We start from the raw sequence: 12,123 nt of genomic DNA, 5'->3' as shown, positions 1-12,123 counted from the left end.
AATCTCCAAACTCTAGATCTCACGCAATTTGGTTTGTGAAAGGTAGATCATGTCTGCTCAACCTGGCTGATATCTTTGAATCAGTCACCAGAGCTGTGAATGAAGGAAAGGCAGTTCATACAGCCTATTTCGATCTGGCCAAGGCCTTTGATACCATTCCCCACTCAGAAGTTATTGATAAACTCACCAAACTAGGCATCAACCCCTATATCACTAGGTGGGTTGCAAATTGGCTCACAGCTAGAACCCACAGTGTGAAAGTAACGGACTCCAAGTCAGACTGCTGACCAGTCACGAGTGGAGTCCCACAGGGATCAGTCCTGGGTCCTTTCCTGTTTGGTATCCACTTCTCAGAAGTCCAGGCCAACACAGAGGGACTCTGGCTGACCATGTTAGCAGACAACTGCAAGCCGAGAGCCATTATTAACTCCCCAAGTGATGTAGATATCCTACAGAAAGGCCTCACTGATACCAATGGCTGGTGTCAAAACCATGGCCTCAAGCTTAATGCCAAAAAATGCGTTGTCATCCCCTTTGGGAAAAACTCAGTTCCCACTAATTATCACATTGATGGGAGCCCACTGAGCACTGAAGGCATTATAAGAGATCTGGGGACACAGGTTGACCGCAACCTCTCCTTCAACAACAACATTGCCACTGTGGTCAGAAAGTCCTTCTATGTGGCACATCTCCTTACCAAGGGTTTTGAATCCAGGAATAAAGAGGTCATCATCTCTCTCTACTCTTCCCTCATTAGGCCAGTCATCAAGTATAATGCCCCATATGGCATGTACCTCACTAGACACATGCAACAGTTGTTAAGACCACAAAATTACCTCAGGAAAAGGATCTTAGGCTTTAAACACATGTCCTACATGGACAGACTCAAAAAACTCGAGCTATTATCTGTCTCATATCATTTACTAAGAGGTGATCTCAGCTTGACTTAAAAGCTGTGTCTGACCCAGCTCTGTTAGAAATGCTACATCAAAAGAAATCACAATCCCTCCACACTACATTCTCCAGAGACCCCAACCTTATTACCACAAACAACAGAACATGCTGAGGGGCAGGTTCATAACCCAGAGTCTGCCCATGCTCTGGAATAGACTTCCCATGCATGTCAAGCAGAGCACCTCACTGGCCCTCTTCAAGAAAAATCTTGATGAGTGGATGGGAAATAGAAAGTTCACCCTGCTTGCTAGAGGCACTGGGAACTAATGTTGGGCAGCATGATGCCAGGGCACTTCTATGGGCAAAGCGTGTAAAGGCTCCAGAGCCATTCACCTACTACACACCTATGAACCTATGAACCCATGAAGGAGTAGCAGGCAGAGATGGACATTACCATCTCTAGGGGAAGGATGGTCCTGTGTGTGTCTCTGCCAATTATCCCTGTTGGAAGCTGGTGGTGTCACTGTCAGGGCATATATGTCAAGGGGAGCATGGTAAGGACATATCTGAGTTGACATGGAGGCAGGGCAAAATATCATTAGCCCCCATTGCATGCCTGCCCATAGACTTTACTACAGGATCCATGATGAAGGGGGAGACAATGAGTTAGGTCATCAAAGAACCTCTCTGGTGGATGTTGATGGCCAGACCCCCAGGACACCCTTATGTTCTGCGCCAGCCCCACCACTGTTGGAGGTAGAATGGGGACATAGGAAGTGGCTGGTAGACCCAGTGTTGGATGTGGGGGCACTAGGTAGTGAACTGCAGGTTGATGCTGAGTGAAGAAAGAAGCCCTCCCCCCCCAAAATAAACTGCTGTGTTCTTACACGCTGACTGAGGCTGAAATTGGTTCTACCCAGGTAAAGAAATCTACATAAAATAATAATAATAATAATAATAACCACAGTAATAATAAAACTGGTGTAGAAAATGAAAATTGTAACAAACACTCAATTTCTCATCTTCTGTGCATGAAATGGGATCCTTCTAGAATGAGTACATTACAACTCATAAAATAATTAAATTAAATCTAAAAAATAAAGAAATAATGTGCAAATATCTACTTTCATTGATTTAATTCCTACTCTCCTCTCCAAAAATGCTCAAAATAAAAATAAACTAAACAAAATAATAGTTACTTGGAAGGGAAAATATAAAGAAAATTAATATTTTGTTTGGATTTGATAGCTAATATATGGCATTCAATGTTAAAAGCATATATGGACTAATGCGTGTACATGTTGTTTTAAAACTTGTGCACATACTGCGTAAAGCTGACACATATACACCCTTTCTGCAGTGTTATCAACTAACTTCTTGCATAATAATTTTTATACTATGCTCTTTATACAGTTATCCATTAAATAACTGCTTAATTCACTAGCAGATAACTTAATATTTATAATTTCTATTCTGTTTGCAATGTCTACACAATGCGCATTTCTAGCACTTGATTTAAGGTGACTGTGTGTATCTTCCTAGTGAATAAGCAAGTATGTATGTACCCAATGTTTCTTTATGTAAGCAGAATCCCATTTGGCAATATTTGTATTCTGCTTAAGTTCTTCCTAATTTTTAAAGGAGAATGCAGAAGTTGTAGACCCAGTTTTAACCAGTATTGTAGAAACTGCAGCTTACTGAAAGAGTAAAATAATATTAAAAATTTAAATAAATAATTGAATTTACAAACTGGCAATTGATATTTTTCAGTTAACTGTGAGACTGTCATATAATGAGCGTGTATGATTTTTATGACTTTATAAAATATATGCAGAGTACAAAATGAATGCAGACTACCAAATGATTACCAAACTAGTGAGCAGCAGATGTACTAGTATACATGTTCTTGTTAATATTTTTCTCAAAATTTTTTTTTATTTTTCAAATGCATTTGAATGAATTCCATAGTATTTGTACATAACATCTTAAATAACTATGTACACTATTTACATTAGCCTGACACTATAACAGATCTTAATGTATGCAGTTACTTTATAAGTATGTCCAATCCATTATCAGAGTGTCTGATCGATTATTGTATAGTGTCAATCAACGATAAAACTTTTCCTCAAGGGTTGTTGATAAATGGCTTTGGATAAATTCTTAGTTCTTTAATTTTAATTTGCAATAATACTGTGGTCTTCAGTAGGCTGTAGAAGTCTTCCAAAGTTGGTATTGTGTTTGTATTCCATCTTCTCGTTATACACTTCCTTGAAATTGCAAGTATAGTTCATATTAGATATGTTTGAACTATTCAAATGAGGACTTTTGTTCACATTTAATAATACAAGAGCTTTAGTTAAATAAAATGATTCATTAAATAAAGCTTGTAGAACGTTATTAATACCATTCCAAAATGGCTTAATTTTAACACGGTCAAAGAAAATGTGGTCCAATCTGCATTGTGTACTTGCTCACTTCTCCAACATATTCCTTTTATGGAAGAACTAATTTTACTGATTCTGTCTGGGGTTAAGAAAGCTCTGTCCAAGCACTTCCAATTAAAAACTTTCCAGTATTTTGTAAATCAAATTCATTTATTGATATTACAGTTAGGCATTATTTCCTGTTTGCAGAGTAATTTGGACTTATCCAATATGAGATTGTTTTAGATATTGACGCTTTTACATATGTTTCTATATCAGGAAAGCTTAATCCTCCCTGTTTCCATGGTCTGATATGATGTGTTGAAGCTATTCTGTTTCTTTGGGGAAACCATAAAAAATTTATTAGGCAAGAGTTTATTTCTTTAAGTATATTCCTTTCTGGTAACAGTTGCATTGTCAAGGCATAGGAACTTGGCTAGTAAAACCATTTTTATTAACTGTATTCTATCTTCAAATGTTAATATTATTTTGTTCCATTTTTTCCACAGAAATTGTGTCAATGATATTATTGTATTGTTTTTGAGACTAATTCATTATTATACTTGCATAACTCAATTTCTAGATATTTTAAGGTAGATTCTTGTTTCCCTATGATGTGATCCCCCTTAGTCTGCAGTTCTTTTTTTTTTATTTAAAAAAAAAATATTTTGAAATATTGAAATGGAATCCTGAAGTCATGTAAAATTTGTCAATTAATATATCTAATTCTTCTAATGTCTCTTTTGTATTAGATAATGTTAGTTATATGTCATCAGCAAATAGCATTACTTCAGAAGTGTGTTGTTCATAAACATCTATTCCTTTGATTTTTTATTGTTATAAATTGAATCTGCCAATATTTGAATAGCCAGTGCAAATAGAATTGGTGACATGGGGCATCCTTGTTTAGTGCCTTTTGTTATATCTATAGATTCAGAGGTAAAAGGACCTAACTTGACATATGCTAAATTATATATATATATATATATATATATATGTGTATATATGTATATATATATATATATATATATATATATATATATATATATATATATATATATATACATACATGTATATATATATATATATATATATTTAGTCCCAATTTAGGGAATCAAAGGCTTTCTCTATCTCTGAGCCAATTATGAGCGTTTCTTTATTTTTTTTACTAACATAATCTATAAAAGAAATTATCCTTTTAATATTGTCATTTGTGTGTGTCTGTAATAAATAAATCCAGTTTGATCATTATGTATTGTTATGGATAGTGGTATTTTCATTCTGTTAGTTAATATTGTCATAAATATCTTATAGGCATTATATGATAATGATATAGGTCTATATGAGGTACAGAGGTTTGGGGATTTGTTTTCCTTTTTGATTGGTATGATTAAGGAATATCTCCAAGAAGGTGGCATTAAAGCTTGTGACTGAATTTCTGGAAGAAGGATAGTATCTTTGAAGGAAAAAGTTTATATATTTCCATAATTATCCCATCTATACCTGGAGCTTTATTATTTTTGCCCACTTTTATTGTATCTGTAATTTATTTTTAGGAAATGGGTGCTTCCAGATCTAGTTTTAATTTTTCTTGTATTTTTTTTTTATATTTTTCATTTAGATTTAATTGATCGATATGTATATTTTCTTTTTGGAAATGTTGCATATAGTAATTTCTAAAGGCGTAAAGGATGTCACCTATATCCGAGACATTTTTCCCTTTTGTTTCATGGAAGATACTTTTAATGTTATAAGCTTTCTGATTGTATTTTGATTCTTCTGGATAAATTATGTAGGTATTTAGGAGAAGTGGTCAAGGTATTAATTTTTAGTTTTTCTAAAGCTAAACGAGTTTTATGTGTTAGAATTTCATTGTATTTATTTTTATTTTATTTTATTTATTTTACATTATTTTACATTTGTTGACCAGGCTAGTCCAGCTGGATATATGTCCATTTTCAGTAGAGGCTCGGGGAGAAAAGCTCCTTGAAAACACAGTAAAAATATGTATAAAATGACAGTTTTCACAGATTCAGATACAATACATATATAAGCAATTTTTTACATGACAGTTTTTATAGATGTGAGTGCATAACATTTATTAGCTATTATTTTCACTTCAATACATTTCTGCTTACAGAATTGTTTTACTTACATTAGGTAAGTTATATACGCCCATTTTCTTTACGATTTTCAGAAAGCAACTAGTAAATACATAAGAAGTGACAGGTGTCTTGTGATAAATGGGGTAGATTAGTCTGGGTTTGCACATGGACATAACCAATGGGATTTAAGGTAGATTTTCTGTTTGTTTTTAAATAGGGTTGTTGAGGATAGAGAGGTCAGGTCACTAGGGAGTGAGTTCCAGGTTTTGCCTATGATTTTGGAGTACAATGAGTCACCAGCCATATTGTTGGTTTTACCTATTTGTATTAATATTTTATTAGATGAGCATAACGTCTTAAGGTTGTTATAGGGGGTGATAAGGTTGGAGAGAATTGGAGTATTGGTAGGCTGATACAGGACTTTATGGGCAACTGTTAATTGGTTAAATAGTAGTAAGTTTGGCAACTATAGCCATCCTAGTTGTTCAAAATTAATACAGCGATGGGTTCTGAATGTGGAACCTGTTGTAAGTCTGGCAATATTATTGTAGGAGATAGCCAGCTTGTTCTGGTTGTTTTTAGACAGGTTAGTATATATAGGGCAGGCATAGAGAAGGGTATAGATTAAGTGGGTGTTAGCAATAGTAGCCCTTGCTAGTGTGGTCAGAAAGGGTTTGGTTCTATAGAGGGAGTCTAGTTTTTTACTGACAGTTTTTATAGTATTGTTAATGTGAGTATCAAAGTTAAGGTTATTATCAAACTGTACCCCTAGTAGTTTTGTAGTTGAATCAGGAGATATGATAGTACCATTGTTTGATGTTACAGTAAAGTTAAGAGGGGAGGTCCTACATGTAGGAGTGAATAGTAAGAGTTTTGTTTTTTGGGGGGCTCAAGATGAGGCAACATTGTAGAGGGGGACACAGAGCGCAATGGGGAGATGGGTAGATAAGTTGTTCTCCCACAGAATAGCCTGTTGCCTATTGTTTAAGTAGGATTGAGACCATTGTATAGCCAGTGCATCTAGTGTGTTTATGAGAAGTTAGTGGTTAACCATATCAAAGGCTTTTGAGAGATCAATAAAGAGGGCTGAGGATAGATTATTGTTATTGCGATTTTTGTTAACATAGTCAGAGATGGATAAGAGGGCAATAGTGGTGCTATGAAATGGCCTTAAGCCATGTTGGCAATTGGCTAATAAGTTGTTATCTATAAGATGGTTTAACAGCTATCTATGAATTCATTTCTTTCATGATTTTTGCCAGTGGAGATAAAATAGCAATAGGTCTATAGTTGGATAATTTATTGGAGTTGCCACCTTTATGTAGGGGGATAATATGTAAGATCTTCCAGATAGATGGGATAGGTCCTTCAGTGATAGTTCTGTTAATCAGGATGGAGATGGGTTAAGCTATGGCTTTTGCAGCTTTTTTGCAGATATTCTGCATGTAGGAGATGAGCTGCAGGGGTGGTAGGTTTGAGTTTCTGAATAAGGGTACAGACAAGGGATGTAGGGACAGGTTTAAGCTGAAATGAGGGAGGTATGCTAGCAGTAGGGGAAGTAAGCGAAGAGCTGTCAGGAGTTAGTTGATTGGCAAGAGACTGAATGGTCTCAGTAAAGAACTTGTTAAAGGTATTGGTGATTTGCTTTGGACTATCATGGTCAGAGTGTGACAGAACGACCTGGGTGTAGAAGTGCGTTAATCCCTGCCCAGAACTTTTGGGGTTTGTTTTGATGAGTTTGTTGGAGTTGGATGTAATAGTATCTTTTGTCAGACAGAATGGCTTTTTTGGTATTATTTCTTAGCTGTCTAAATTTTAAGTGATCCTCTGGGCTTTTAGTAGTACACCACTTGGCCCAGACTTTATTTCTGAGGAGCATTATTTTCTTGGTTGTTTTTGAGAGCCAGAGGGCAGATTTAATCATAGTTCTAATGGTTCATTTTGGTGCATGGTAGTCTAGAATACCTAAGAATTTAGTATTAAAGTATTTTACTGCTTCCTCCAGAGGTAGGTGTTTGAGGGATGACCAGTCACATGCCTTAAGTTCATTTTGGAAGATGTTGGGGTTAAAATTTTTGTTGCTCCTTATTGTCCTATAGGTGATTGGGCTAAGAATGTCGGTCTTAAATTTGATTATGAAAGTGAGTGCATGATCACTTATATCATCGGGGAGGGTCCCTACTTTGTAACTATGGTGATGTCTATTTATTAAAATCCAGTCTAAGGTGCTTTCTTTGTTATTGAGTTTGTTGGTCCTTGTGGGGGAGGTAATGGTTTGAGTAAAACCATGTAGGTTAATATGAGTAGCAGGCTGTTCAGTAGTGCAGCTTTTTCAGTTGATGTTAAAGCCACCTAGTACAATTGTTTCTTGGGGATAGTTAGTGGGAAGCCAATTGAGTATATCTTCTAGGATGTTAGAGTTATTCCCTGGGGGAAGATAGACAACAATAATATAGATGGATTTACATTTATTGAGGTGAATCTTGGAGATAAGTATTTCAGCATTACTATTTAGAGGGGGTTTAGAGTCTTCAGAGGTCACCTGTAATCCAGATTTGTATAGCTTAGCTACTCCACCACCCTTCTTAGCTTTTCGGTCAAGTCTCAAGGTACTGTACCCTAGGGGAATAACTTCATTGTCTCGTATGGATGGCTTAAGCCATGTTTCAGTGAGACACAAGATATCAAATGAATGTACATCCATGACAGCATGTAGGTGGGCAACCTTATTATTTATGCTCCTGATGTTAAAATGGGCTATCAAGAGTGTGTTCGGGGGTCTGGTGTGGAATTGAGTGTTAGTGGGGGTTGAGGTATGGGGCTCTGTGGTCTTGTTAGAATTTAGGCCGAGATTGAGGTGTATATCTCCATCTATTAAGCAGTGAAATTGTATTCTAAGTGTAGGTTTGAGGAGTTTACATGTTAGGTACTGGAATTTTCTCGATTTTATGCTATAGTATCTGATGTGAGTCAGCCCATGATATTTTGCTGGTAGGTAGGTTGTTGTGCTGAGTGTGTTTTTATGGCTCTGAGAGATTGCTAGTGTTGGAGTGGAGGTTTGCTTTGTAGGGTAATAAAGTGTTAGGCAGGTAGGATGTTCATAGAATGTAAGTAGATAAGGTATAGTTAGAATAGGTATGAGAGACAATAGAAGTAGGATTTTCAGGTGTGGAGAGGTTGTCATGAGTGACATTGTGGTAGAGTTATATATAGGGTAAAGATAAAGGGTTAAGGTAGGTGGCTTGCAGTGATAAGTATTGAAGAAGCTGGTTCTAGCACTTTAAGGACTAGAGAGCTATGACTGATTGATTGGATGAGCGTGTGGTTATGGTGTATAAATGTAGGAGCACTGGGGGTGGGTGTAAATTGGGGTCAGGGTAGGGGAGCGGAGTGAGCCCCCGCATGGCGAATGGAGCGGGATAGACCTGATGAAGGAAGAGGACCCCAAGAACAATCAGTGAAGAGCTTACTGCTGTGGTAAGGTAAGGTGGAGGTGAGCAAGTTACAGTGAAAAAGGAGGAGTGTGTAGGATTGGGATAACAGCAAGTAAAACAAAAGCAAGATGCCTGCTAAATATATTTCAAAACAGAGGGATAGATGTTCAAGGCTAGTAATACTAGGAGCAGTATACTATGTAGTGGACAAAGGATAAAATACAACAGAAGCTACACAAGAATTTTGGCAGATTTAGGAATAAGGGAGGGAAAATGAAAAGTGCTGCAGAGGCTACCAGAGGGTAATATGTGGAGGTTTAGGAAAATAGAAGATTAGATTATGGCAGCTGGCTGTCCTGGCTTGGGAACAGACTTTAATGCCATGGAAATATGTTATTCAAGTTTATCTATTAACACAGTAGGTATAGAACACCTAATTTTCTTGTTTCCTTGATATAATGAGGCTTAGGGAGAGGGTTGGCACTATTCTTTAGATTAGAAAGAGACCACTAGGTTTGACATAAGGTATGGCTCTTGGTCTTCGGACAGGCCAGATTCAGATACCCTATTTCAGGGCAAGCAGGATGGAGAGAGTGCTATAGGACACCGAAGCCAAGGACACACAGCTGCCAAGAGCTTGTCCACGGAATAAATGTTTAATACTTCTACTTACTTTTTCGTCTCCAAATGATTTTGATTTTTTTAGCTTTTACTGACAAAAGTTTGGATTGTAGATCTAATAATTCAGAATCCCATTCTCTGATTTTTTTTATACCAAGTTAGGGTTTTACCATGTATGTAAGCTTTTAACAAGTCCCATTTCATTATTTTATTTATCTCTGTGGTGTAATTAATGTCTAAGAAGAACTGTAATTTAGATAATAACCAAGGTTTGAACTGTTTAATTTTAGTTATATATGCTGGAATTCTGGAATTAAAGATTAATGGTTTCTACCCCATTTTGAAGTTTTAGTATCAACGAATTGTGGTCTGAAAAGGGGTAGGGAGTGATTGAGAAATTAATGATTTTACAGTGTAAGTCATGGGCAGCAAATATTTTATCTCTTCTAGTTTGGGTACCAAATCTGTGATCTTGATGGTAAAACAACAAAGATTTATCTTCTTTAAATTTGAAAATATCTACAAGGTGAAATGATTTTACCCACTTGTTTAAAGCTTTTGATACAGTGGCTGTACGCAGCAGTCTTTTATTTGTAGTTTCAGAAATATCAACTATACGGTTAAAATTTTTTCCTAATATTAGGTTGCCTTTATAATTATTGGAAATTAAATCCAAGTTTTTTTTAACAGTTCCTGTTCCAATGCCTTGAAACCAGTATAGATTGGCTAGGGTCCATATTCTGTTATTATATTTAACTATTACTAATGCCATAAGCCCTTCTTTATTTTCATACTTATAAATGATTTATGGGTTAATCACATTTGTTTTCCATAACATTGTTACCCCTTTGTCTTATAAGCAGATTGCACCAATATCATATATTTCTTAGGATTCCATTTGTAATTATCATTTGTTTTGATATGAGTTTCTTGAAGGAAGACAATTTGTGCTTTGTTCAGTTTTAAATATTTCAGTAGATTTGATCTCTTGCTAGGATTGTTCAAGCCATTACTATTTAAAGATAATAAAGTTAAATCCATTTTAGGTTATTTAAATTATGTATTTTTGTTTTATTGTGACTATTAAACATTTTCCTCTGATATCTATAAAGTATATGTTTGAGCTTTTAAAGGAAATTATCAGTTTAATACTTTGAGTGTTTACCAATAAAGTAATGTTTTGGTCAGGCATACTAAAAATGTTTTTTTGTGAAATAACAAATTTAAATTAATAAATGTTAACAAAACTAAGATCCGCACTGGCCATGGAATGAAAATCATTCCTAATCTGATGAATAACCCTAAGTCCATCAGATTATCACTTATACCTTGACAATCCAGAACATCTGAGCTCCATAAATTGAATTATCATATGGAGAATATTTATAATAATAAGCAATTTTTATATTATTTTGAACAGATATAGTACTATTGCAGATTAGACATAATTCTAATACAGTATAAATGTCTACTTTTTGTATAAGCAATTAATATTTACATGAAAGATAGATGACAAGCAATTAAATCATAGTAAAGTAAGCTGTATCATATATAAATCTTGAGTAAAAGATTATACCACACAGTTATTGAACATATTCACCCTTATTGTTGAAGTCTTTCAAAACTTATTACTTAATATAAATAGATGGTAATAAAATTTATACCAAATGTTTAAAATACAATGTATTATACTGGATGCATTAGAAGATATATTTCATTGTTTGCCAGCATTTAAGTAATCACTTTGTTTGTTGCTAACTTACTTAAAGCATTGAGTTTGTTTTATGTGAACATTGATGAAAGTTAGTGCATTTTAATTATCAGTGCATCCCTCTTCCCCCATTTCATACACATAAGGATTTCCATATCTGTCATTTCTTATTATAACATGAGTGAAATTATAGGTTAAAAACAACAAATTCACTTATTGTGATTAAGGATTACAAGTTCCCTTTCCATATTCATAAATTGCCATTTTTATGGCATATACTGAACGTTTTTAGATTTAAATGGCAACATTCTATTTTGTATAATCAGCAAATGTTAAACTGAGTGATTATTGTCAATTTAATACTATTTGTTCAGAATGTGATTTTTACATTCTGTGACATTCCTAGTTCAGGCTTCTATTGTTTCCCTTGGACAACTGTGTCAGTTTGATGTCATGTATAAAACATTAGTTACCTTGGTAACTGCTTAAGTATTATGAATGGTCAAGATGGGTTACAAAACCACAATTCAAGTTAAAGCAATTATATGACTTGTTATGCACATTTACTTATATGAGAAAATCATCATGATTCCCCTTGATGTTCAGTATAGTGTATGTCATTTATGACAAGTTAAAACAGTAGTTATTATACACAAGCCCATGTGTCTAAATCCTGTCTTTAATATCTAAATTCAGCAGACTGCTTCATCTTATATGATGATTATATATTTTATTTCTAGATTTATTAAAATCATACATTACATAACTATTGTGTGTGGTTTTTTTTTTTTGGCTGCTGCTTAGTTATTTGAGAGACCACAAGCTGTAATGCTTATTGTTATTATTAGCTCCTTCCAAGCATGTTTATACAGTCCGTAGACTTTAAATTATGAGATCCTTCTTGTTTCTTATTTGTTATAAGTAAATTTCCT

General features: G+C 34.8%; 1 protein-coding gene across 1 annotated transcript in view; it reads left to right on the top strand.

The window, feature by feature from the left end:
• LINGO2 (leucine rich repeat and Ig domain containing 2) overlaps positions 1-12,123 on the top strand; it is a 6,800,733-nt gene that overhangs the window by 2,350,798 nt on the left and 4,437,812 nt on the right. The window lies entirely within an intron of this gene.

The sequence above is a fragment of the Protopterus annectens genome, chromosome 2.part0 (assembly GCF_019279795.1).
Source record: "Protopterus annectens isolate FY-2018-M chromosome 2.part0, PAN1.0, whole genome shotgun sequence".
Lineage (NCBI taxonomy): Eukaryota > Metazoa > Chordata > Ceratodontiformes > Protopteridae > Protopterus > Protopterus annectens.
The sequence above is the reverse complement of the archived record's forward strand: the minus strand, read 5'-3'. Positions and strand labels throughout refer to the sequence as shown.